This window comes from Sciurus carolinensis, chromosome 7 (genome assembly GCF_902686445.1).
Source record: "Sciurus carolinensis chromosome 7, mSciCar1.2, whole genome shotgun sequence".
Taxonomy (NCBI): Eukaryota; Metazoa; Chordata; class Mammalia; order Rodentia; family Sciuridae; genus Sciurus; species Sciurus carolinensis.
Genome location: NC_062219.1, coordinates 115407646 through 115433035, shown reverse-complemented (window position 1 = coordinate 115433035; position 25390 = coordinate 115407646).

Below are 25390 nucleotides of genomic sequence, written 5' to 3'. Positions count from 1 at the left end.
AATGCAGATGGGCATAAGAATTGTTAGCTGAGCCCTGGAGAGCACTTGTGCTGTACCAAAAATAGGACCGCCACTACCAGGTGAGGGCCAGCAGTAAGACCACAGCCATGCCAAAGGATAGATCAGATGGAGAAAGGAAAAACCAATTGTACTTCAAGTAGAGGCAATAGGTGGCCTAATAACACCAATGACAACTGGCCAGCCATGGCAGTGCTCAGAGCAGTCTGCAAGTTTCAACAGGAAGGCAAGTAATGGACTGAACAAGGACGTGGCCATAGCCAATGTGATGTGCATCTCCCATAGGCTTCCCACGTGCCTTTGGTGACCCCCTGCTCAGTCATTTTGGCAACCCAAATTGTCCCATTTGGCTGGTTCCGTTACACATGGGATCTACTAGTTCACCAGTTTCTTCAGGTTGTGTGTCCGTCCACATCTCTTTGCATTAGGTAATATTCTTGGGCAGCCCACACCTTGTAACTGAGTAAAGAGTAGTTACATCCTTTGTCCCAACACAGGACACCAATGGGTAACTTATCACAGCTCCCACAATGGGTTGGTTGAGGCTCCCTAGTCCACTTCAGCGTTTGACTTTTTCCTCTGCCCAATTTATTTCCTTCATGTTCCTTAAGTGCATATCCCGAATAGTCATCTTGTACCCCAAAGTACACTGGTACCTGCTTCAGGAAGACTCAAAGTATTTTTTTATCTTTTCCTTTCTCTTATATCACCTAACTGGTCACTACTTACATTCTCTCTACCACCTATCTTAGGAACCACACACCTTAAACCTCATTTGTATGATCTAGGATGCTTGAAAGCAATATTTGCATACATCTGCCCATCCCTGAAGGATGGATTCTTAGTGGAAAGCTTCGTCAGGTTATGGTATTGAATTTTCTACTTATTACTAGTTCTAGGAGCATTACTGGGTAATGAACCCAAGCTTCTACCCATCTTCATTGTAGATTAGCTCTCATGATCATTTTCTTTCTGTTGATCCAAAATGACTTGGTGGCATCTATTACCAAGTTTGCCTTTGTGAGACCATTATTCTACCAAGGTTTGTCTTTTTATCTTCCCAGGAAGAAAATTCAAGTCCAAGAGAGTGTAAGACTATGGCAAGGGAAAGCACAAGTTCCAAAGCAGGTCCCTAGAAGTTTGGGCAGACACTTCTTACACCCGCTTGGTGGTAGAATACCATTGCATTCTGCCTAATGTTCATAAGGAAGGTAGGTTCTAAACACACATGCCTTTCTCAAAGCTGGCAAAGACATCAATGCTGATGCAGCAGATTTGGACAAGAGGTTGTCAGGCCAGTCGTTGATCTGTAGTGTACTACAGAAATCTTATCTGCCCAGAGTTTATCTACCATGAGTCCATCTGACTTTCAGGGTCAGTGTAGACACTCAGGGTGTATATGCTTGGTTGGGACCACTTTTCCTGCATGTTCCAAGATGGAACTTGTCATTTCAATTGTGGTATTGATCTATTTTTTCATCTTGTTCATAGGGTGGTTTCATGAATTCTCCCCTTGATCTTTTCAACTATTACAAGTCTGTGGAACAGGAAAAGTGACAATTTAAGTAGAGTCAGTTTTAGGTAATCAGACTAGGGAATTGTTCAGAGGAAATCTGGGGACTCATTGGACTTAGACTAATGGGTGAGGACTTTGAGTCTTACATCTTTGCTCTAATAGGAATGCATTACATCTTTCGTATTAGTAACAACTCGTGCAAGATACTTGTGTTTTCTTTATTAGCATATAGTTCTTTAGGTCAGTGATCATGGAATCTTTGGGGAAGAACTTAAGAGTATATGTACTTTATGGTGGTATTGGACTACCAAGGGCAATTGGGGGGCTTTCAGCAAGGGAGGACTTTGGATAAGAAATAGAACTGCCTCAATGCAAAGAGATGGAGAATGAACTGACGTTTGTTGTTCACCACTAGATGTATCAGTCTAGCCCTGTGGATCAGGGCTCTTGCCGTTGTCTTTGGGATTTGCTATGATGATTTGAATGCATCCCCCAGATGATGCAGGAAACAATCCCTAGTGCAACTGTTGTTAGGTAGGGACTGATGTTTTTAGGACATAAGCTCCACCCTCATGGATTAGGCCGTTTGTGCAAGAGCTCAAGATCAAGATTTATCCACAGCAAAAAGGCTCACTAATACCTGCTCTTGAACTTCCCAGAACTGAGCAAGTTCAATTTTCTAGAATATTTTTTTGTTGAAAGTAGCACTGAATGGACTAATGAAATTGGTACCAAAAGTGAAGTTGTCACTGTAAAATACCTGAGAAGTATAGGAGTGACTTTGGAACTGGGTAAAAGAATGGGTACAGGCTGAGGAAATCTGCAGGAGCACACCAAAACCTAGAGTGCTGTCAGTCGAGTTCCAAGGGAGATTCTGGTGAGGGCTCAGAATGTTCCAATATAGGCAATGTCTGAACTTAAAATGTTAGTAGAAACATGGGTGGTGAAGATCACTCATGTTTCATAAGTGAGGAAAAACCATTCTTATTGCTGAAGAAGCCATGAACTTGATGGTATTGTGTGCTTTTCCCTGTCTTCCCTCTTTTTGGAGCCAAGAACTGAAGAGCTATAAACTAGAGTATCTAGAAGAAGCTAAGCAGCAAAGCTTTCGAAGTGCTATATGGCTTCTTGTGGTTGGAGTAAAATAAGTGATTAAGTAAAAATTTGTAATTAAGAGTTGAGTAAGATTTGGCAAACTCTGGTGCTACTTATGGGAAGAGAATGAATTTAGGAGAACAGGCTAAGGGTGTAGCCTTGTCACCTTTTGAAGGTATGATTAAGGAGAGAAGGAAGCCATGTTCTATTCCTCAAGTCCATGGGAGAGTTCCCCTGAAGATCTCCTAGGCTGCTTTTCCCAATCACAGACCTGGAAGTTTTGGAGGGCAGGATAGTTTCCGGAGATGGACTGGAACAGGTCTATAGCCCTCTTCCCAGGGCTGCCTTAAGACTGTTCCTTGTACTCTAGTGCAGGGTTCCTCAGATGCCCCAGCTGTGACTCTGGAGGATATAAAAATGGTAAGCTCAGTTGTGTGTGCACTTGGTGTACACTCTGCAGACATTAAAAAAGTCGAGTAGCTATAGGACCATGATGGCTTCTACCTAGATTTCAAAGAATATTGACAGCATGGGGACTTGGGCAGAGTCACTGCATAGAGCCAATACTGGGGTAGTTCTATGGTAGCAGCTGTATGGTTGTACGGCCCAACATCCAGAACTGTAGGGCCACGAGTGTGTGCCTCCATCTTTGGAATCTTGTGCCTGCAGCTCTCCCATCTGGTAGAGTTGCTGGTGGACTGAGCCCTCTGAAGCTATAGAAGGGGGAACTGCCTAAGCTTTGGGCATGTATTATTTCCAAGACGAGGATCGCAAAGTCAAAGAATTCTACAGCTTTGAGACTTCATTTTTTCCCCTTTAGGTTTTAGTCTTTAGACTTAAGTGGGATCCATGTACTTCTCTTGCCTTTCCTGTCCCCCCTGTTCAATCACAAGTGTCCAATCTATACCTATTGTTCCAATTTGTGTTTTGGAAGTACGTAACTTGTTTTAGAGGTTCTCACCTGTTGGAGATTTTACCTTTGGGTGAATCATACCTGAACTATGATTTAGGTCAGACTTTGAATTTTGGTTGGTGTTGGAATAAGCCATTGGGGCTACAAAGATGCATTTCACATGTTGTGGGAGCCAGAGGGAACATTAAGATATGAATGTGTCCTCTAAAATATGTAAATTTTATCCCCAATCCAAAAGTGTTGGGAGTTGGACCATGAGGGAGTCACCCTCTTACAAGGCTTGAGGCTACAATTTTGAGTTCTTGCACCTCACCCATGTGATTCTTTGTCATGTTATGATGCAGTCAGAAAATCCCTACCAGATACCAGTACCTTGAACTTCCCAGTTCATAGCACTAAACAATGTTTAAAATTGTCTCTTGTATTCTGTTATAGCAGCACTGAACAGACTAAGATGGGGATCCTGACAGTAACTATCTCCACATTACCTCTGATTGTTAAATGCTGTTACATGTCTTCTACCATTTCTAGACCTTACCATCCACACGGACACCAGGGAGCCAAGTTCTGTGCCAACATCACCTGCCAATCCTACCCTGCAAAGGATAGCTGCCATTAGCTTCTCAGTAAAACTGGTGCCCTCTTTGCTACCGCTTTTAGCAGGAGGTGGGGGAAGCTTCAGTCATCTCAGGAAACAGCTGCTGGCTTCTGTTCATCCCTTCGGGTCATCTAGGCCACCTACCAGTGCTTTCACTATTGCTAAGAATGACCTTATGTAGAATTCTCCTCTCACTGGGTCATGGATTGACCGTACTAGGGGTGGGCATAGGATTGCCCCTACCAGGTGAAGTAGCAGTAATGGGAAGCCATAGTTCAGTGATGTTAGCTGAAGAACAAAACTGAAGACCCAAACTTTAAGGGGAGGCACTAGGGGTCCTCTTTCAACAGGGCATTATCTAACAAGATTTAGTGTAAGTAAATGAAGACCTCTTCTTGCTCTAGGTAAGGTTCTTCTTGGCGCAACCCACATCCTGTAACTTCAAAAGGAGTAACATGAACCTGGCCCTTTGGACCCAACCTAAGACACTAACAGGCAATATGCCACATCTCCTTCTGAAGTTGATTTTGTTTCTTTAGCACTTGGTCTGTCCATCTGCCTAGTTGGTTTTCTCCTTATCCTTTCACAGATGTAGATTCTAGTAAATACTTTTCCATAAACAAGGGCACTTACTTGAGGACCCCCCAACTGGCTACATTGTCAGTGCTGATATTTTCTCTACCACCCATCCTACATTTCTCATTTCAGCCTTTATGTGATGTTGGTTATTTGCCCAGAGGAATAACCCAGATGTTATCCCTCAGGAGTCTGAGACCTGGGTCATCAAGCTCTTGCCAGATCTTGGTTACTGAGATCACTTACCAAGGGCACACCATGGGCACCTGAGGAGGTCTAGACAATCTCACTGCTAACACTCATGTGTTTAGCAACCCTAGATCTTTAACGCTGTCACATAGCCCTTTAATTCATGTGAAATGACACTTCTATGTGATTGAACTTTATGTCCCTTAGGAAAATTTCCTCCTGCATGTCAGAATCCATGACACCTATGGTTTTAAGATTAAAATCTTATGTGGGTACCTCAAAGTAATGACAAGAATACTCAATTCCACTCCCAATAGAGTGTCCTTAATCTACCTACTGGTCACAAATACTGGTCATTGGTTCAAAGTGCACAGGCATTTCTCTGGACAGTCAGGTGTCCAAGGCATATCATAGAGTAGCTTTGGACAACAGGCCGTAAGTCAGGTCAGGCCAGCAACCTCTAGCTATGAGTACCTACTTGTTATCCTTTGTTCCCTCACTGTATGATTCAGTTTTTGCAGGTGCCATACAGCATAGTGATGGTAAGCACTAATCCTGAATTGTTTACAATTTGAAGGAACATTAATCCGTAATGTCACCCAGATAGGGATCTTGTGTTTAGTATTCTGAGTAGATGGTAGTCTCATGGGTTTCTTTGTATTTCCTACTTCTGGAACTCATTTCATTCATAGATCAGTGGGTGATCAACTGCCAAGTTTGTCTAACCCATTCAGGCATTCAACTCATGCGAGGTCATCACAAAATAGACCCAGAGACTCAAATGGATGGTAAGAACTACCTGGAAGAGAACCGATTCTTACTTCCATAGGAAGGTTATGAGGGTTTTGGGTCTTATCAGTAATATATTAGGAATTATTTCCAACCATTCTTGAATGCTGTCTTTCTCCCTTTCTCAGGTAATCAATCCCTTTTGAGTAAGATGGGGAGAAGTCACTATAGTAGATACATTGTGGTATCATGGGTTTGTTTCAGTAGAGTTTGCCAGCATTGGCTCAAGTTTGAACTTAAGGAAAGTCACTTCCTTGGTTCAATTATTGTCAGATTTCTCATTCAGTAGATTTTTAGTTAGATAGGCAAATAGCTTTTTGGTTTCCCATGTTTTTTGTAGGTTTAGGGTGGTATTGTAGCCTTAGTGGATTAGGACTTCTGGCTGCCATTCTGTTTTAGGAATGTTTATGGTTATCACATCCTCTGACAGTGATGCTATTTCCTGGCTCTGCTATTGAACTCTCATTGAGACTACAGAACCTCATTTCCTAATAACCTCTTCATCAGCCCTGGCCTATAGAGGCCAGACCAGCTTTCTGGGGAGAACAGTATTCTCCGAGTACTTTTTCCTTTTGTTTTATGTTAGGAGTGGCCTCTGGAGCACCCTGGGATGATTCTGACTTCTGTCTTTCATAAGGCAACTCTATATAGCAGGCCTACCTATAGATCACTTGACCCCTTTTTCAAAACTGCCAAGGAAACTCTGGCATCTCTTTCCCTTTTTCTGTATGCTAGTGGCCCTCAAACTTGACTGCCTAATATCACTTGACATTTAAATACTCATGTCCTACCAGAGATTGATCTATTTCTAGAACATTGGAGCAAACTTAGGGATTATGATTTTTAAAAAGACTCCCATGATTTGTATGTATACTATCATTTGAAAGCTGCTGCTGTACGCCATGAATCCTTCTCCCCCTCAAATTTCCTATAGCTCCTCCAGCACATTATGGGGCTGGTTCTATACATCCTTCCTAGGGTATCAGTCCACCCAAGATCCTTGTATAAAATTCTTTATGATCCAACCTTATATTCAACCCTCCTTGATCCTTCAAGAGGCATTCCTGGGTCAGTTCTGTTCTGACAGGCACCAGGTCTCATACATTTGAATAATCCTTTCCTGTATTTCCAGTTAGGTCATGTGACCCGATACCAATAAACGTTCTAGAAGCCACAGGAAGACAGTGGCAGGTCTTCAGAGGATAATCCAGGTCTCAGGTGAGGCCTCTGTTACCCTGAAGGGAAAGGCCCAGTGCCTTCTGAGGAACTGGGACCGTCAAGGATTGGAGGTACATCAACTCATATCCCAAAGCTCATTTCTTACTCCCTCACTAGGGCTCTACTTTAGTAAAGCATCTTGCCAGCTCTGAGAATTTAGTATTCCTATGCTCTTGGCTTCAATTTTAGTCACACACCGGGTCCAAACTTCAGCAATGCTTGCAGTAGGTAAGTACCCCTGTAAGTGGTGTCAGTTTACAGGTAGCCTGGCCTGGGCTTCCTTTTCTTCAGTGCTCTTTTGACAATGAATTTACTCAAGCTGGAGGTTAACCAACTTCTCTAACCAAATCCCATTTCATCTGCCTCAAAAAAAAAAAAAAAAAAAAAAAAAAAAATGCTGGAGAACGTCAACACAGGTATGAAGCATCAGTCATGGTGTTGATAGACTCGAACAATTCCAATCACTTGAGGTGATAGAAGAAACAGGCCAGACTCAAGCGAGAAACTGGCCTTTAATAAACTTACCAAGGTCCTCTCAGGAGTATAAAACCTGCCAAAATGTGAGAATTGTTTCCATAGTATACTGGGAGTTAAAGTCAACACCTACAGCATTGTCTTTTTGCCTTACAACTGGTGAGTCATCTAACTCTACAATTCCATCTACTTGTACAGGTTTTCACTGGCCAGAAGTAGAATTACCTGGATATCAATAACCTACGTTAAAAACTTTAGAGTGTTTCAAAATACCAATACTCCTCAGTGTTCCATGAAATAGGAGGAAGGAAACCTTCCAAACTCATTCCATGAGGCTAGTATGACTGATAAACACCAGACAAAGACTCGTCAAGGAAAGAAAACTTTAGACCAGTATCTGATGAACAGATGCAAAAAATCCTTAAAATTCTGGCAAATTGCATACAAAAACATTAAGAGAGTGTACCACAATTAAGTGTGGTTCATCCCAGGGATGCAAGGTTGGTTCAACATTCAGAAATCAATAACTAAGTCTTTTGATGTGATGAATTTAATTTAAAAATGTTTCAATATATTGAGTAAGCATTTGACAAAATACCCCTTTATGCTCAAAACACTAGAAAAAAATAGTGATAGTAGGAACACTCCTCAATATTGTAAAGGCTATTTATGCTAAGCCCATGGCCAACATCATTCTCAATGGAGAAAAACAAAGCATTCCCCTTAAAAATTCAAACAAGGCAGGGATACCCTCTTTCACCACTGCTATTCAACATTGTGCTTGAAACTCCAGCATCATTCTTAATGGAGAAAAAAAAAGCATTCCCTTTAAAAACTGGAACGAGACAGGGATGCCCTCTTTCACTTCCATTCAACATCGTCCTGGAAATACTAGCAAAAGCAATTAGACCAAGGAAATTAAAGGGATTCAAGTAGGAAAAAGAACAAGCTATCACCATTTGCCATTGACATTGTATATTTAGAAGATCAAAAAAACGGTACCAGAAAACTTCTGGAACTAGTGAATTCAACAAAATAGCAGGATATAAAAAATATATACAAATCTAATGCATTTCTCTTTATAAGCAATAAGAAAGTAGGAGAACTACCCTATTCAAAATACCCTGGACAAGAATAAAATACTTGGGAATTAATGTAACAAAAAATATGGAAGACCTCTACAATGAAAACTACAGAACACTGAAGAAATTGAAGACCTTAGATGGCAAGATCTCCCATGTTCTTGGATAGGCAGAATAACAAAATGGCCATACTTCCAAAGGCACCTTACAGATTTAATGCAATTCCAATTAAAATCCCTATGACATTTCTCAGAAACAGAAAAAGCAATCGTGAAATTCATATTTAACAAAAAACCCAGAATAGCCAAAGCAATCCTGGGCAGGAAGAGTGATGCATGAGGTATCACTACAAACTCTACTATAGAGAACTACTAACAAAAACAGCATGGTTTTGTCACCAAAATAGATGGGTAGACTAATGGTACAGAAAACAAATCCACATAGATACCTCATACTACAAAAAAGGTGCCAGAAACATACAATGGAGAAGAGAGCTTCAACAAGTTGTACTGTGAAAACTGAAAATCCATAGCAGCAAAATTAAACTCCTATCTCTCACCCTGCATCAAAGTCAACTCAAAATGGATCAAGGACCTAGGAATTAGACCAGAGACCCTTCACCACATAGACCAAGTAGGCCTGAATATTCATGTTGGATTGGGAGCAAATTTCCTTAAGATTCAGAGTGAAATAAAAGCCAAAATAGATTCTAACTGAAGTTTTTTCCTCAGCAAAGACAACAATGTGCAAAGAGCCTCCAGAGTGGGAGAAAATCTTTTCTATACACACTTCAGATTCAGTTCTTTAGAGATAGAGCACTAAAATACCAAAAATACAAAGAACCCAATCAAATGGGCTAAGAAACTGGGCAGACACTTCATTCACAGAAGATATACAATTAATATATGAAAACATGCTCATCTATAGTACTAAGAGGAATGCAAATCAAAACTACCTTAAGATTTCATCTCACTCCAATTAGAAAGACTATTATCAAGAACACAAGCAATAGTGTTGGTGTGGATGGGGGGAATAAGTCACACTTGCGCATTGCTGGTGGAGTTGCGAACTGGTGCAGCCAATCCGGAAAGCAGTATGGAGACTCCTCAGAAAGTGTGGAATGGACCCACCACTTGACCCAGCTATCCTATTCCTTGCTTTATACCTGAAGAACTTTAAATAAAAGTCAGCATACTACAGTGATGCAGCCAATGTTTGCAGCAGCTCAATTCACAATAGCTAAGCCATGGAACCAACCTAGGTGCCCTTCAATTGATGAATGGATAAAGAAACTGGTATATACATACAATGTAATATTTCAGCCATAAGTAAATATGGCATTTGCTGGTAAATGGATAGAATTGAAGAGTATCATGCTAAGTGAAATAAACCAATCCCCCCAAACCAAAGGCTAAATGTTTTCTGTTATGAGTAAACTATTTCACAATAAGCAGGGGAGGGATTGGAAGAATATAGTTACTTATTAGAAGGGAGTCAAGGGAGGGGAAGGGGTGTGGGGGTAGGGATGATAGAGTGAAATAGGCATTACCTCGTGAACGTGTATGACTGCATGACTGATGTGATCCTGCAGTATGTAATCAGAAATCAGATTATAAACTATGATCATAATGTTTAAGTACATTCTGTGTAACATACAACTCAATAGAATTATGAATCTGTTCAGTTCAAATACATGTAACAGTCCTTTCTATGTAAACCAAAATTAGTGTTTAAGGTACAGGAGACATTAATACATCTCCTAATAATTAATGGAAAAGTAGGCAAAGCAGCAAGGAAAGTTAAGACCTGCAATGATTAACAAACTTGGACATGTCTAAGATACTTCACCCAGTAAATTCAATTTATTCTTAAATGAAAATTTTGCAGGAATATGAGATATGAAGTAAAGCAGATCAAGTGTCTAGAGGTCAATTATATCAAGTGAACTCCAATTAAATGGTACTAGTCAAGATCAATAAATATGATTGAAAATTTTTGTATTTTGAAATTAGTCTCATTTGTAAAGTCGTCTATAGGTCAAAAAGAAACAGCAAGTTTGATTTTGGGATTGAGGTATTTCCTGTTTAAGAATGCACAGAATCTGAAGAGAATATCACTAGCCAGGTCAAGTAGTCCACACACTTCTTTTATTCAGCCCAGAGTTGATGTTGCAAGGTACCCAGTGAACTGAATTCCAAGGAGCTCTAAGCCCCCTCCATGGGGTTGGGACAGCACAGCTTTTCCTGTGGCAGAAAATTGGGAGATCCAAAAGGAGTGACCCAGATTCAGGCAAAGCGTAAAGGCATCCTTAAAGGCTAAAATATGGGTCAAGGTTTGGAATCTCTGGGGCCTGAACACAAGAGGTGTTTGTACTAACCAGCTCTTCGCAAGGTCCTCCAGTTGCTGTGCTCGAGAAAGATAGGCAGGCCGAGAGCCCTGCTTGACGTAGCCCTTAGGACAGGACTGACTGCTGCTGGAGGCCAGGCACATTCTTCATTTTCTGGACTCTTCTCAGGAGAGGTGGAAACTAAAGTCACTGGAGAAGGGGAGAGAAATGCTTCCTCCCCCAAAGCTTTGGGTCTTTGTCAGGCTTGAAAGTAGGACCAAGAGCATGCTCTCTTCCATTTCCAGTACTAAAGGCCAGATCCCCAGCTTCTTGGGGAGGAGAGAGGCAGATTGAAGACCCAAGAGTGTTCAAGTCACAGGAGTAGAGCAGAGATGCTCAGGAAACACCACCCCAAAGGCCCAGGCACACAGGGTTAATCAGAGACCAAGGTCAGATAAGGAAGACCCAACGCCAATGCCCAGACCATAACTGGTGATGAACAGTCTAGTGGTGGTGGGAGGAACAGACCATGGAGGAAAAGCTGGAAGCATAAGATGGGCAGGAACACCATGGAGAGAATCCAGTAAGCATAGGCACATGGTCAGAGCAGAGACGACGGCAACAACCAAGCAGTTGAACCTGAACAAAGGTGACAGCAACAAAACCGAAGACCTGACAGCCTCTAGACTCAACTCAGCCCCCGACGTTCAAGTCACCTAGGAGCTCATTTCCAAGTGTGCTCCTTAGTGCTTGCCCAAGTCTACAATGCTCAGAGCCGCTGCTCGGAAGTTGAGAACAGAAGGAATCATCTATTGCAAGGAGTTAACCCAACAGTTAAGTCAGGACATCTGACTGGGAGCTGTGGCCTGTTGCTGCATACAGCATTACGAGGTTATAGTAATCTCATTTCAGCAGGCTGGGACAAGGAGAAAATTTAAGGTGTGGTGTCTACTGACTCACTTTCACATCATTGTTAAACTTCAAGTCAATCACTAACTCAAGGACTGTACTACAGAAGGTAAGACTGAACTTGAAAAATACCACAGGTTCTAACACCTTCCACAGCATAAGCAGAGTGCCAAAACAATCCTCTAGATTTAGAGCAATCCCAAACTCCAGAAGTTGTTTTGCATTTTAGTTGACTAATAGGCTTTAAACCTTAGGTGGAAAAGGAAAAGGGGAAATAGCTAATGCACTGAGAAGATGTAAAATATTAATGGGAACCAAAGGAACAGGATTAAGAAACCAGAACTAATTCAAATGAGTAAGTCTGAAGGAAGTAGCTGCCCTAGCAGGTTTGGGCAGGAACCAGAGTCCAACAGGTCCAGGACGGGTTATTACTCATATGGGAAAATATTTCAGTGGCAGATCCTACCTTACCATATGTAAGGTGTGTGTCAACCTCAGATTCAAGACTTAGAGCAATGGACTTTTTGCTGTCTTGAGTTTTATGTCTTTGGGTGTTAGTTAGAAATCCTTTGATATCTAGCAAATACACATCAAAACTTGTTATGTGAAGAATTTCAGAGCAGGGAAGTTCTAAGTTAGGAAAATATACGAAGTTTATATGGTGTGGGTACAATCTAAACAATTATCAGTTTAGACTCCTATAAATCAGGAATAGCCCATTCAGGAAGTTGTCAGACTTCATATGAACAGTAAACTAGTAATTGAGGATGATCACCAGTATCAGCATGGAACTCACATAGAAGTTTATAAAAGCAACCTATTAGCAGTGAAGATTCAGATACCTAGCTCTTTAAGTCCTCCAAAATAGTGGCTCTCAGGAGAGTGAAAGGGGTTTATCTTATGGTTTAGACGTGAAATGTACACCTAGAAGCTCATGTGAGACCAGAATTTTCACAGATCAGATGATTAGCTTGAGATGCACAACCCAAGTGGATTAATTCACCTATATGGATTCACTATGGAGATATGTGGTGTGACTAGAGAAGTAGGTCACTGAGGGCATATATTTAGGATTTCTTTTATCCTTAGTGAGTCAAACTGTTTCTTGGTTGCCATGTCCTGAGCTGCTTCTTTGCCTCTCCCTTTTATCCATGTTGGGCCTTATCTTGGGCAAAGAGCTATGAAATGATCAAGACCATGAGCCCAAATTCCAAATTGTTCTTGTCAGGCCTTTTTCATGGTGGTTAAACAAGCTTACAGTATCTCAGTACCAACTTTTTCGTGACTAAGGTGACCATGTATTTCAGAAGCAGTTTATGGGAAGAATTTTGTAAATGTGAGAGATGCCAGCTTGGAAAATTTAGGGATGTTTTAAGAGGAGCTCAATGGGCTATTCTGTTGGTGACCTCAAGACCAGAATGCTCATAAGACTACAGTCAATATGGGCTTTGTGATGTTTCAAAGGAGCAGCAATCTACTAGAAATTGAACTAGAGGCCATTTGTGTTTCAGTTGGGCAAAATTGTGTGTATTTCTTCTGTGTCTATAGACTTTCCCTGAGGCTGAATTTAAGTTATGCCTAATTAAAATGGTAAGGAAATATCTAGGTATCAACATTCAGTAGTATGGGTATTGTTAGCAACTTTTCATCGAGTTTGTGATCATCAGGAAGAGAAAACAGCACAAAGATTTCAAAATCTTCATTTGGACCGGAAAGTACAAAGCAAATGGACTGAGCAAGGTGTAGTTGAAGACACTGCAACCACTAAGGAGATATAGAGACAATAGGAAAGATGGCTTGAGGGCATCTCAGAAGTTGGTAAAACCACTCCGATCTCAGGCTTAAGGATGTGAAAATTCCTGAGATTGGAGCACCTTTCTGCATGGGGACCTGGGAAGTTTTCTTTCTAGTATGTTGTGCCATTCAGGCGCTCAAGATGGTAGCAGACATTAGTGTCAAACCCATGGCACCACTTCTGCAATAAGATAGGGTGCTGGAGCTAGTGGTCATGGAGACTTCTTCCAAAATGTCAAAGGCTTGGCAACTCAGGGCAAGTTTAACAGGATCAAAGTTTCTGTGGGCTGCCCAACTACGTGATACCTGAAGATGAGAGGAAAACCCAAACTACTGAAACCATGATTAAGAAATGCTAATGCCAAGGAATGTCTCCTGAGGAAAACTTCAGGAATCAAGCAGAAACAAATTACAAAGCTTGGGGGGGGGCTGTAACCTGCCAGGTCGTAGGGGCAGAGCTACCCAAGTCCTTTGGGTAGCATGTGCCAATGCCATGTGTCCCAGATGCTCAATGTGGACCTATGGAACTTGTTTGCCCAGCTGGATTTTGGTCTTCCTTTGGTACCCTCCCTTGTAAGTCTCCATTTCTCCCTTTTGGAATGGAAAGATTTATTCTGTACCATTATGTTTGGATAAATTTAACTTGATTTTTATAGGGGTTCATGCTAAGAACTTCCCTGGAGTGTCGGGAGACTTTGGATTTCCAGGTAATGCTGAAACTCTTATTCTTGGAGATGGACTAAGTGTCTAGTGGAAAAACATGATTCACAAGTTTTGGGGGACCAAGGGTGGATTGTTATGGTTTAGATATAAGGTGTACCCCCAAAACTTGTAAAAATGAGAATTTGAGGTGAAAAGATTGAGAGGTCTAGCCTCAGTGGCTTATTCCACTATCATGGATTAACTGAGTGACTGTAGGGAGGTAGCACGTGGGGTTGGATGAAGGCAGTTACTGCAGGTGTGCCTTTGGACTTTGTTCAACAGCTCTTTCCTGGTTGCCTGGTACCGAGATGCTTCCTTTTGCCATGTTCTCCTTTACCTGGGCTTGAGCTAGGTTTTCAGTGGATCATGAATTAAACCTGAAACTAAGAAAGATTTCTTTGAAATTTATTAGGTCTTTTGGTCACAAACTGACAAATTTGGAAAGGTATTCTTCATGGTGATACTGGCAGCTGAAGGGAGAACACATTACATAGTGTAGTAACCAAGCGGAGAATCTGGCATCTGCCCCAAAGATGAAGGGAAGGAGTCCCCTTTCAAATCTTGGCTCTTGTTTGCATTCCTCATTGGTGGGACCAATCTGCAGATAAGCCTGAAACTAATTCAAATGTCTACTAGCATTCACTCCCAGTTTCTGCCTTTACTCCTGTTCTTAGGAACAGTCTCATACTTAACAAGGCTGTTATGCCCATCTCCCCCTTGAGCTGACCCTGGGTGAAAGGTCTGGAGGGGTTGCGACCAAGTTTTAAGACAGTGCAATCCTGCCCCTTGCTCTTCATAGGCAGCACCTCCAAGACTCGGCCCACTCTAGTTTGTATTTCTCAATAGAGTCCCATCCCAGCCTATGGGCCACAAGTGCATCCCTGAGGTGTGTCTCAGTTCTTATCTATACCCTGTGTAACTCCTAGCACCTCTATCCTCAATAACAGCCTGGATTAAATTCCTTTTGTAAGTATTTGGAGTGCTTCATTTTCCCAGTGTGGACACCAGTGAGGGGATATGTTATAGTGCCAAAGTCGGGATGCTTGTTTTATGTAACTACGTTTTGGTAAGAAAACTGTCATGTCACAATTAGGTAACAGATACAAGGAATCCAAGATCAAAATCAAGTACAGCCATGTATTAAATACAAGAATGAAGTAGCATTTCTCTTAGAAATCCAAGGATAGATCAATAGATGGAAGGGGAATCAATCCTGCTGCATTAACTTGTTGAAGATGAAAACCCAAGTTCTCAGACCTCAAGAGGCTTTGGAACTTTAAAAATCCTGTGTAAACTAAGCTCATGAAAGGAAACTTTGAACTTGATACACAGAATCCTCCCAAGACAATCACATAATGATCAAGTGTAGTATTCAATTTAGTTAATTATTGCTATATCTATATTGTAACAGTCCTAGCAAAGAAAATGCCAATATTGTAGTTTAACTATAGCCAGAATTCAAATTTAAGATGATAAACTGAGTACGTGTTAAAAATGTTACTTTACTCTGAATGCCAACGTTTGACACATAGGAACCATTCCTAAATGACAGGATAGCCAAACTTAAAATGAAATCCATACAGGTGCTTGACCTGAGTGTGCTCTGAAGAGAATTCCTGGGACAGGAACCCCAGGAGGCTGGCGACTGCAGGATTCTGGGAGAAGAACCCTAGGTTACTGGTAACCGCAGGATCCTCTGCTTTGTAAAGAGCTGCCCACAAATACATCCATCCACCCCCCTGGGCACATATAACCAACTACCTGTGGTCCATACTTAAAGTGGGCCAGCAGTGAGGGGTGGAGATCTGGTAGACTAGCAACAGACTTGGTTGGGCAGGCTGTTGGCATACACGAGCTCAGACACTGGCTCAGTTAGCAAGACCAGATTAGTGTCAATGTTTCCCAATAGTCCATGTAGTCAAGTTCTTGCCCCCTTCTTTCAAATATTTTAGCTTGGAGTTGGATAACTGCAGAGAGTTATTCAAAGCTTAGTGACCAGTGGACAGCCAGGTCTCCTGACCTAAGTCACATTCTTTCTTAGCCAATACTTTCCTACTCCATGACAAATGAGAAGGCTAGTTGAAGTCTTTCTCGACCATGCCCAGTCCTAAGAACCAGCTCTTGTATTCAACTATAACTTAATACATTCATTTCTACTTTTTTCTTTAGTAATATTCAAGTTTTTGGTAATTAGCTAAACCTATAATTACAATTGAATATTTTGTAGTGCTTTTCAGAAACATCTGTTTAAAAAGCACTTAAAGTTATGAGTTTACCTCTGGGTATTTGATTTATTCTTTGACCCAGTAATTATGAGGTAGAGCATTTTAAATAAGGGTAAAGAAAATTTGTTTTTTTGAAATCACATAGTTTCTATTTTCTTGTGACAATGTAACTTCTGCTTTTGGAAATTTAAGATCCTGACCCGTTTATGGAATTGATTTTTATTCATCTTCCTTGGATGCTTAGAAAATGTGTGCTCTGTTAATAGGGTACATGGTTTAATGTGTAACTGTCAATTTAGCTTCATGTTCCGTATTTTTCCTAGGCCAAGATAATTTGGTAGGAGAGACAGAAGTAAACACTTGACCCAGTAATATTTCCAGATGTATTCTAGAATATTTCCATGTAGATTTATAACCCAGAATATTGTAGGACATTCATTGTGTCTTGGTTAAGGAAAGCTAAAGAGCTTAGGTTCTCATTAGAAGTGGGGGTGGGGGAAATCAGCAGTTAAAAGCCGTGGGCTGCAGGTAGTATAACCCATCTTGGCTTTACATTTGAACACATACAGCAGTCATTCACGTAAATGTGAAATACATGTAACATATTACCCAGATACATGAGTATTTTCAGGCTTTCAGAGCACATAGAAATTCTCTATGTGGAGGAGGGAATTGGACAAGGTTTAGGACTGAGGAAAAGTCTTAAGTAGTTCTGGTTTATATGGTTTTGTATTTGGAATCTAGGTCATGTTCATGCTCTTCAGTCAGTTTAAGATCCTTACCTCCCTTGCCCTTCAGACCACTCTAGGCGCTCCTGTATTGGGTAGCCTCTAAGTTGGCCCTCAGACACTATCTTCTGATATTCACATGCTTGCCCTTCTTGTGTTGGCAGAATCTGTTACTTGCTTATAGCCAGGAAGATGGCACAAGTGATGGCTTGTCACTTCAATAATTATTTGACACTGGATTGTGATCGTTGTCTTGTGAGAACACTTTCCCCTTCTGGTTTTAATGAAGCAAGCTATCATAGTGGCAAAGCCCACATGACAAACAATTAGAAGAGCCTGTAGAAATTGAGCACTTCTTCCAGTCAATGCAACAACAATTCAAGGCTTTCCAGTGAACTTGGAAAACCAAGATGAGAAGGCAACCTAGCCGACACCTTGGTTGCAGCTGTGGGAGAACCCAGCAGAGGACCCCGTGAGGCTGTGCCTAAACTGTCCTCCTCAGCAACCTGGATGTGTTGCCTCAACTGCTGTGTGACAATATTTTTATGCGAGGAAGAAATTGCTAACAAACTTCTGAATAGGTTCAGCAGATGTTGCATCCTAATGGGATACTGCAAGTTGGAGGCAGAAGCTCAGGTATTTCTAATCTTTTCACTCAGCTTTGAGCACTATCATATGATGGAACTGCATACCCCAAATGTTTCTGGGTTTTGCCAGATGGCCCCCATTCTCAGGCCCTGTGAACTCTACATCCTTTGTTCAATTCTCCTAGATGTGCTGATAAACTTCCCACTGTTGTCTCCAAGTTATAGCACTTGTCATAGGAATAGAAGGCAGCTAAGACTATATGAAAACTTTCTTTTAGTCTAGAAAGCCACTCAAGATCCATTAAGGAAAACTAAGCCCATTCTGACAGTTTAAAGACCTTGTTTTTTTAAGATTTGTTCTTGATTCCTTAATGCTATGTTCAAGGACATTCAAAACAAGTGAATAAATACCATATTCATGGACTATAATTCAGATGCCCACTTGCCCACAATGTTTGTGAACAATTCCAAATACCAAAATCTTTCTGTAGAAATGCATGCTGAAATTCCCATGGATATAGCTCAACTAGTTTTAGTATTACTGAAGAGTACTTGTATATGACAGTTCAGTATTGGCATAACAGATCAATTGTCAGGTTTTCTGGAAAGTAGATGCTGGAGAGTTGTAATGCAGAAGAAGGAATTGGTATAGACCTAAAAGCCTCTGTAATGAGGTCTCTAGAGAAAATGACCCAGTAGGGAAAAATTCATGATGGGAAATAGCTAGGTCTTCAATCAAGTTGATAGATCGAGAGTTCTCTAGACATCCTTGAGTCAGACCCAAGTGATGGTACAGTCATTGCTCAGGGTGCTCCCTGAAAATACAACCCTACCTCAAAAGTCAAGAGGTCCTAACAGTTGGATGCTGTCACAATTGCATTTTGTAATAAGACATTCTATCCTTTCCTTACATCCATGAAAGTCTACAAATAAGCTTATACTTGTGTATTGGGTGACACCAACATTATTCAAGAGGGAATGACTAGTAAGATACTGGAACCATTAGATAGTCATGAAAAACCAAGTTCTTCATACTTCAGTCTAAACTACTATTAATTTAAGTTGAACGTGAAAGAAAATATTCTTATGTAGGTTAAGAGACTAAACTTTACTGATCTTACATTCAACTGCTGTCGATGTGTTCTGGAATAGTCTGGCTTTTGCACTACAGTGGCAGGGCTATTTGTTCAAGAGGCCACGTGGTCTAAATGCCTAGAGTTTTTATTTTCCTTCTTTCAGAAGTTCTCAGCCATGCTATACGTTTTGTTATGTTGTCTAGCAGATTCAGCAAGGGCCAGACCTGATAAAGACAATTTATGGTTTGGTTTTTAGTGTTTGCAGTCATTCACTATGTGGGTCAGAGCAGCAGATGCAGGGGTGAAGTTTGCTGCCTCCAAATATTAAGATCACCACCATGTGTTCATTCTTCATAGTGGGAAATGTAGTATTTCATCTTTTACAAATATCCCAGCATGCTTTTGGGTATTGGACTTGTAGAATCTTTACTCATGTTGCAGGTTTTAGTGTTTGAATGACCTCCCAATGAAGCACATTGCTCTACCAAGGCCTCCAATGTTTTAACTCCTTTTTAGTTATGCCATCAATGCAGTGATCAGTATGTCCTTTAATACATATAGGCAATCTTCAATCCTTCAAATTATACTATCATGGAAGAGTTTACATATCTTTGCCAAAAGTCCCAATGTTTCATGTTATTCCATGAAGAGAATTGGTAAGCTTTCATCATGTGATCATTGCATTCCATACGCCTGGACAATTGGTTCTCACAGCTAGCTCATGCCAGTACCTCCAACTGCAGTTATGAGACCTAACCAAGCATACCAGATCTAGTTCACACTGGCGAACCAAATAGGTATATGGATACTACTGCGTCCCTTAGAATTAAGTGCCACTTACAATTCCTTCAATCCTTAGGATGCAGTATTTTTCATTGGCTACTTTGGTTGCAGGGGAAGATTTGGAGGCTTTTATTTGCCCATCAGTGATACAGTCAGAGGAGCCAAGGGTTCAATACAGTAAGTGTGCTAACTACCAAATCACAATTCTTATTATGTAAGCTTACAAGTGTGGTATTGGCAGGGGTGGGCTGACAGACCAACAGAAAAAAATAGGGAATTCAAACATGACCTCATACATACGGAAATTTGATTTTGACTTTGCTATAATACTTATCAATGGGAAAGTAGTGGACTATTTGATACTTTGCTATCTAATGGAGAAAAAATTGGAAATGTAGTCTATGAAATTATGTGACAATTCTGCCTCTCTAAGGCTTTATAACTTCAGTAAAACTTCCACTTCACAAAATGAGAACTTAACCATTTGAAGGACACAAGAATGAAAAGACAGTTGTACTCCATGAATTTTGAGGGACCCTGAGTATAAGAATTCTTGTAAATCAGTGTAAAAGTGAATTTAACATGTTTACAGCTGTAAACCTTCCCCAGGAGGATATAGAACCATTTCACTTTACCAATTTTTCCCTCATACTCCTGGAAACAGTTGCTCTAATTTCTTATTAGTTTTCCACTGTTCAAGAACTGTCAAATGTTTACCCTTGCTAATCATTGTTTCATCTTCCTTAGCTTCTTGGGTTTTCATTCACCCTCAATTATGTACAGTATTAAATGTTCTGGATACATGAAACAAAAGGAATTTGTTCCCTTATTAGGCCTAGAGTGGTATGCCAACCTCAAAATTAACTTTCCTGGAAAAAGGCCAGTTTCATCATTTTTTGTTTTTATATCTGTGTAAAGGTTAGATTTGCTTTAGCTTAAGAATTTAAATACAAAATTCTAAATAAAATGCTAAAGTACTGGGTCAGTAAGTTTCTTGTGCTGACTTTAGCATGCAAATAAGGCTATCTGAACTTGAAAATAAGTTGGAAAATGTCCTTTTTATTCTCAAGTACTCTGAAATTTAAAAAGCTTAGTTATTAAATGGTTTGATACTCATTTAATTTCCTCTTATCGTTATAGAGCTATTCACATGAGTCATTTACTTTTTGAAAATTTTCTAGAGAAATGTGTTGCCCAAGTTTTCCAACATTGGCCACGAAGTGACTTACAACATTCTATCATCCTGGTATTTCCTTATGGCATATTTTAGCATGGTTATTGTTGTCTGGGTTTCTCCAAAAGCAAATCCTAAAATTTGAATACAAGTCCAATAACCAGTAGACAAAGGGGAAGTAAGACAAACAGGTGAAACAAAAGGACATGTCATTAGGCCACCACTGGGACTCATTGGAGCTTAATCTCAAATTCTGCAATTATCTAACCTGAGGATCATACCTCAGATACTGGTGTTTTACACACTAAGTTCACTCAGTCATTGGTTATTGATACTTAACTCCAGAGATAGGTTAATTCCCCCATTGAAATTTGTCCCTGGGAAAGGCAACAAAGGTTTTTTCCTGGGTTTACAAGAGTCCTCAGGCAAAGCTGTGGCATTGGCAGATCGAGATCAGCTTTGTTGATTGTGCAAGGCTGGAGTTGTGTGGCAGAGTTCATCACATTAAGTCATATGTCTTTTTGACCTTTCCAAAGGAATGTTTTGGTTTGTTGTATTATACCATTTTTTAATCTTATTGATTCTGATACACTTATAAGTTTGGCATTTGCCCTCTGCCATATAGAGAAACCCTCTAACGTAACATGGTATTTCCCCTTCAATTCACCTTTCTTATCAAGTTTTGAGTGTAACTTACTATTCACTCCTAGGATCTTATCTACATTGCAACTTAAAGAATTAAAGCATTTTCCAAGTTCCAGTCACAAGGGTTTCAAGTGAGACAAGTCATCTTAACCAGTTAAGATGGCATCTGTGTATACTGGACTGTTGGAAGCACAAGTCTCTCCTTGGGCACACCTGATTTCAGTGGAGCTGTGGAGGACTACATGCTGACAGCATCCTCTCTTCGAGCCTTTCTCAGACTCAGGAGCTAGTTGAACCTGCATGCAGTAAGCTCTGAAGTAGTGAGCATTCCTCGAGAGGCAACCCTTGGTCAGGAGGGTATAGAAAGCAAAGAAAAGCTGCCTCAGCCTCCCATCCTACAGAGGCGTACCCAAAGCATGTTCTCCAAGCTCCTCAGCCGCCCACCCAGTGGGATCCAGGCCCAGAAGCCCTCAGCAGTAACCCATCAAGTCATTGTTCCTTTTGTGGGAGTCTCTTGTCTGCCCACTTTTATTCCCAGGGACCAAAACAAACCTCCAGCACCTATGTTTTTTCCTTGATCTTATTTCAGGAGGCAGAGGTGAAATCGAACCAGGTCAGGGCGATACAAGGTTTTGAAATTCGTTTTAATTTTTTGTGAACTGATTTCTGGTTATTTCAAAGTGTTCCCTATATATTTCAAACTGTATCATCTATGTGGTTGGGTTCAGTGATCTTCAAGTGTCCCTTAGGTGATGGCCATGCAGTGCTTTGATCAATTCAACATACTCATCTGTATCTTTGCCTACTTAGAGTGTCATGTGCACTGCATTTAGGCACCTGTGACATAACTTCATTCCTTCAGTCTCCCCTGTCTTGTCCCAGTAGTGATTTATCACTGACATCTTACAGTGGGTTCCATCTTATCCAGATTTTCACCTCACACCCGAGTTTTCCCATTCGTATGGGGACATAGGATGTCCCAGACCCCTCAGTTCTCATGCTTGTGTAAATAGAACGTAAGGTAATGCTACAAGTGTTGGTCCGACATGGGAGAAGGGAGCTCCAAGATTAAGTCTAGATGTGAGCAGGGAAGAGACACTCCTGGGAATCAACTTTCCTCCTCCATACCCTTCCACCATGATGCTCAGAGGATCTGGCAGTAGTCAGCAGTTCATTATTTCTTCTTTCCCTGTGGTAGGCTCTTTCTTCCCATGTCCAATCCTGGACTCACTGTTGGAGATGCTTTGGCAGGTTCCCAGCAAGCTTGGACTTGGCTGAGTGGCCTCAAGTGAGCTGCACATATCTGCTTAGTCCTGTGCAAGCAGTCCAGGTGTGAGTGGTGTGGGCCTTCAGGGCATCACTCCAGTGGGGAATGGGGGGGGGGGTCAGTGGATGTGTCCCTGATGCTCATTCTTACCCTGGGCCAGTTTGAGACACATCCCTTTTATCCCTTAAACAGAAGCAGGATACTATCACTTTCCTGGATAGAGGTACAGGTAGAAGGGAGGCAGTAGTTTTAGCACTTGTACCATGTGGATAAATGGAAATGAAGAATTATAGAAGAGCTTGACTGTAAGACTGATTTGAATACCTTGAACAACAGGCTCAGATCAGCCAACTACCAACTCATGACATACTGTGAAAGCTAGACAATTAGTTCAAGACTATCTGAAAAAGGCCACCCTGAAAAGGCTAAGTTATACTACAGAGTAGATTCAAAGAACACTGGACACGTAGCCTTGACCCTTCTGTGCTACATTCAGAGCCCCAATAGGCAGAGTGGGACCTGAACCTCAGGATGGATCCAGTTGGGTGGATCTCAGAGAAATAACTCAGGTTTAGAGAAGTGGTCCTTCTCTTCTAGTTTTGTTATGAGGTGTCCCCCCCAAAGCACTTGTGAGAATTCAAGAATGAGGTGCAGTGATCTAACTGAAGTCAGATTAATCCACTTAAATGAATTAACAGGGTGGAAACCATAGGCAGGTCATTTTAACTGGGAGGTGGGTCACTGGGCATGCCTTTGGGTTATGTTTTGTCCCTGGCGAGTGGAGCTCTGCTTCCTAATTGCCTTGTCCTGGGCTTCTTTCCTCCACACCTTTCCACTATGTTCTGCCTCATCTCGGGCTTGTAACAATGTCGTCAATCATCTATGAACTGTGACCTCCAATCATGAGTAAAATTTTGTTCTTATGCCTTTTTGTTCCAACTTAGAAAAACTCAGTGGAATGGCTACAATGCAGCAGTCTTCTACTTCCTGGATACCATGAAAAACAATCCATGCCCTCAAGATCCACCCTTTGTTATCTCTAGAAAAGAACCAGTTCATGTACCCCAAGTCAGGCTTTCAATCTGAGGGGGAAGTGTACTCAGTTTGTAATGTGGCAAGTACATGCAGTATACTTGTCTAAGTGTGTGGCGTTCCATCTTAAGGATCATGGAGTTGATAAAAACACCAGGCTGGGTCAAGAGGAATTGAACAAAACACTTTCCAGATATCCTAACCAGGACCTCAAGTCCTAGGATATAGGACATGGTCCTAGCAAGATGTTCCTGGTATTTTTTCTAAGCTTTAAAAAGCGTGCTGTATGGGATTTGGATAAACCCCAGGAATGATTTCAGATTAGATCCTACCATTCCAAGCAAGATTATACCATCTGCATAGTAGCTCCTGGAGTGTTCCTGCAGTGCAGGACCTGAGGGCTGAGTACTGATCAATACCAGGTGGTCAAGTGGACCATCATGCCACAGCTTGCTCATGTTCATCAAATCATGATGGCAGGTAGGTGCAGCAGCATCCTATCCTATGGAAATTTATCATGCGAGTGGGGCCGAAGTAGGCTTTTAAACAAAGACACTCAAGAGCTGCTTTAAGGTGGGGAGAGGACAGCAGAGATCTTTGTCTTCCCTATAGCATGACTAAGCTTTATTGGGATATAGAGGGTTTAAAAAGAATCGTCTAGTAAGTGAGTTTTTCTACGTCAGACAGACTGATATAAGATTCGGCAATGCTGACAATCTGGGCACCTTTACACAGATCCCTCGACTTGCTGGGCCCTCAGTCTTAGAGCTTATCTTCTGTACAGACCCTTTCTGCCAGGTGGTCATTTCAGGCAAGCTTCTATGCTGTAGTGAGAAATGGCAGGGAGTTAAGGAACAGAAGTCCTTGTGAGGCAAGTCTTTTGTTCATACCAGATGCTAATTCATAGCAATGAGATTCTCTGCTAGGAACTTCCAGTTTCAGTAGAAGGGGTATCTACAGATTCACCTCGTGGGATCGAGTGTGGGTACCAAATAGTGTTCAGCTTCCAGCTCTTACCAACAGTTCATTGTGATGAAGTGGATGTAGTTCTTATCACATGTCTGTGGATCAGATATTATAATTGGGTTCTTTTTCTGACCGAGTCCTGACTAATGCATGGGGTTATGGATACAGACTACATTGTCTTCCTGTTTGTATCAACACCCTTTAAGACTGATACGAGTCAGTTGTCTGGTCATGTTCTGGATAGCCTGTAGGACTCAAAGAGCCTTTCAAGATCAGGTTCGTTTGCTGTTTCCATCTTCATCTCCTAATCACTCTTGTTTTTAGGTTACTCAATCTGCCTTAGCTACAGAAACTGATCTTGGTTACAAGTTCTCAGCTAGATCCTTACCTGTTTGTACAATATACTCTATTCCAGCCACTTGAACCTCAGCATGCCCAAAGCTCAGCAATTTTCAGTTCTGGCCTCAGCTCAGATGCTCCCCTGGACTCAACTGTTACCTAGAGAGGATGCCTCTACTATTCCACTGGCCTCAGTTGGTGACTGGATGTTCCCCACCCAGGAAACTGGTGGTTTCCTCAATAATAAACACTCAAAAACAGACCTTAATTGGAGGTCATTTATGTAGGCCAGCCTGTGACTGATGATCTGCTGAGGTGAGACAGTAACACTCAAAAGCCCCAGATTATGTAAGTGAGAGCCTGTTGAAA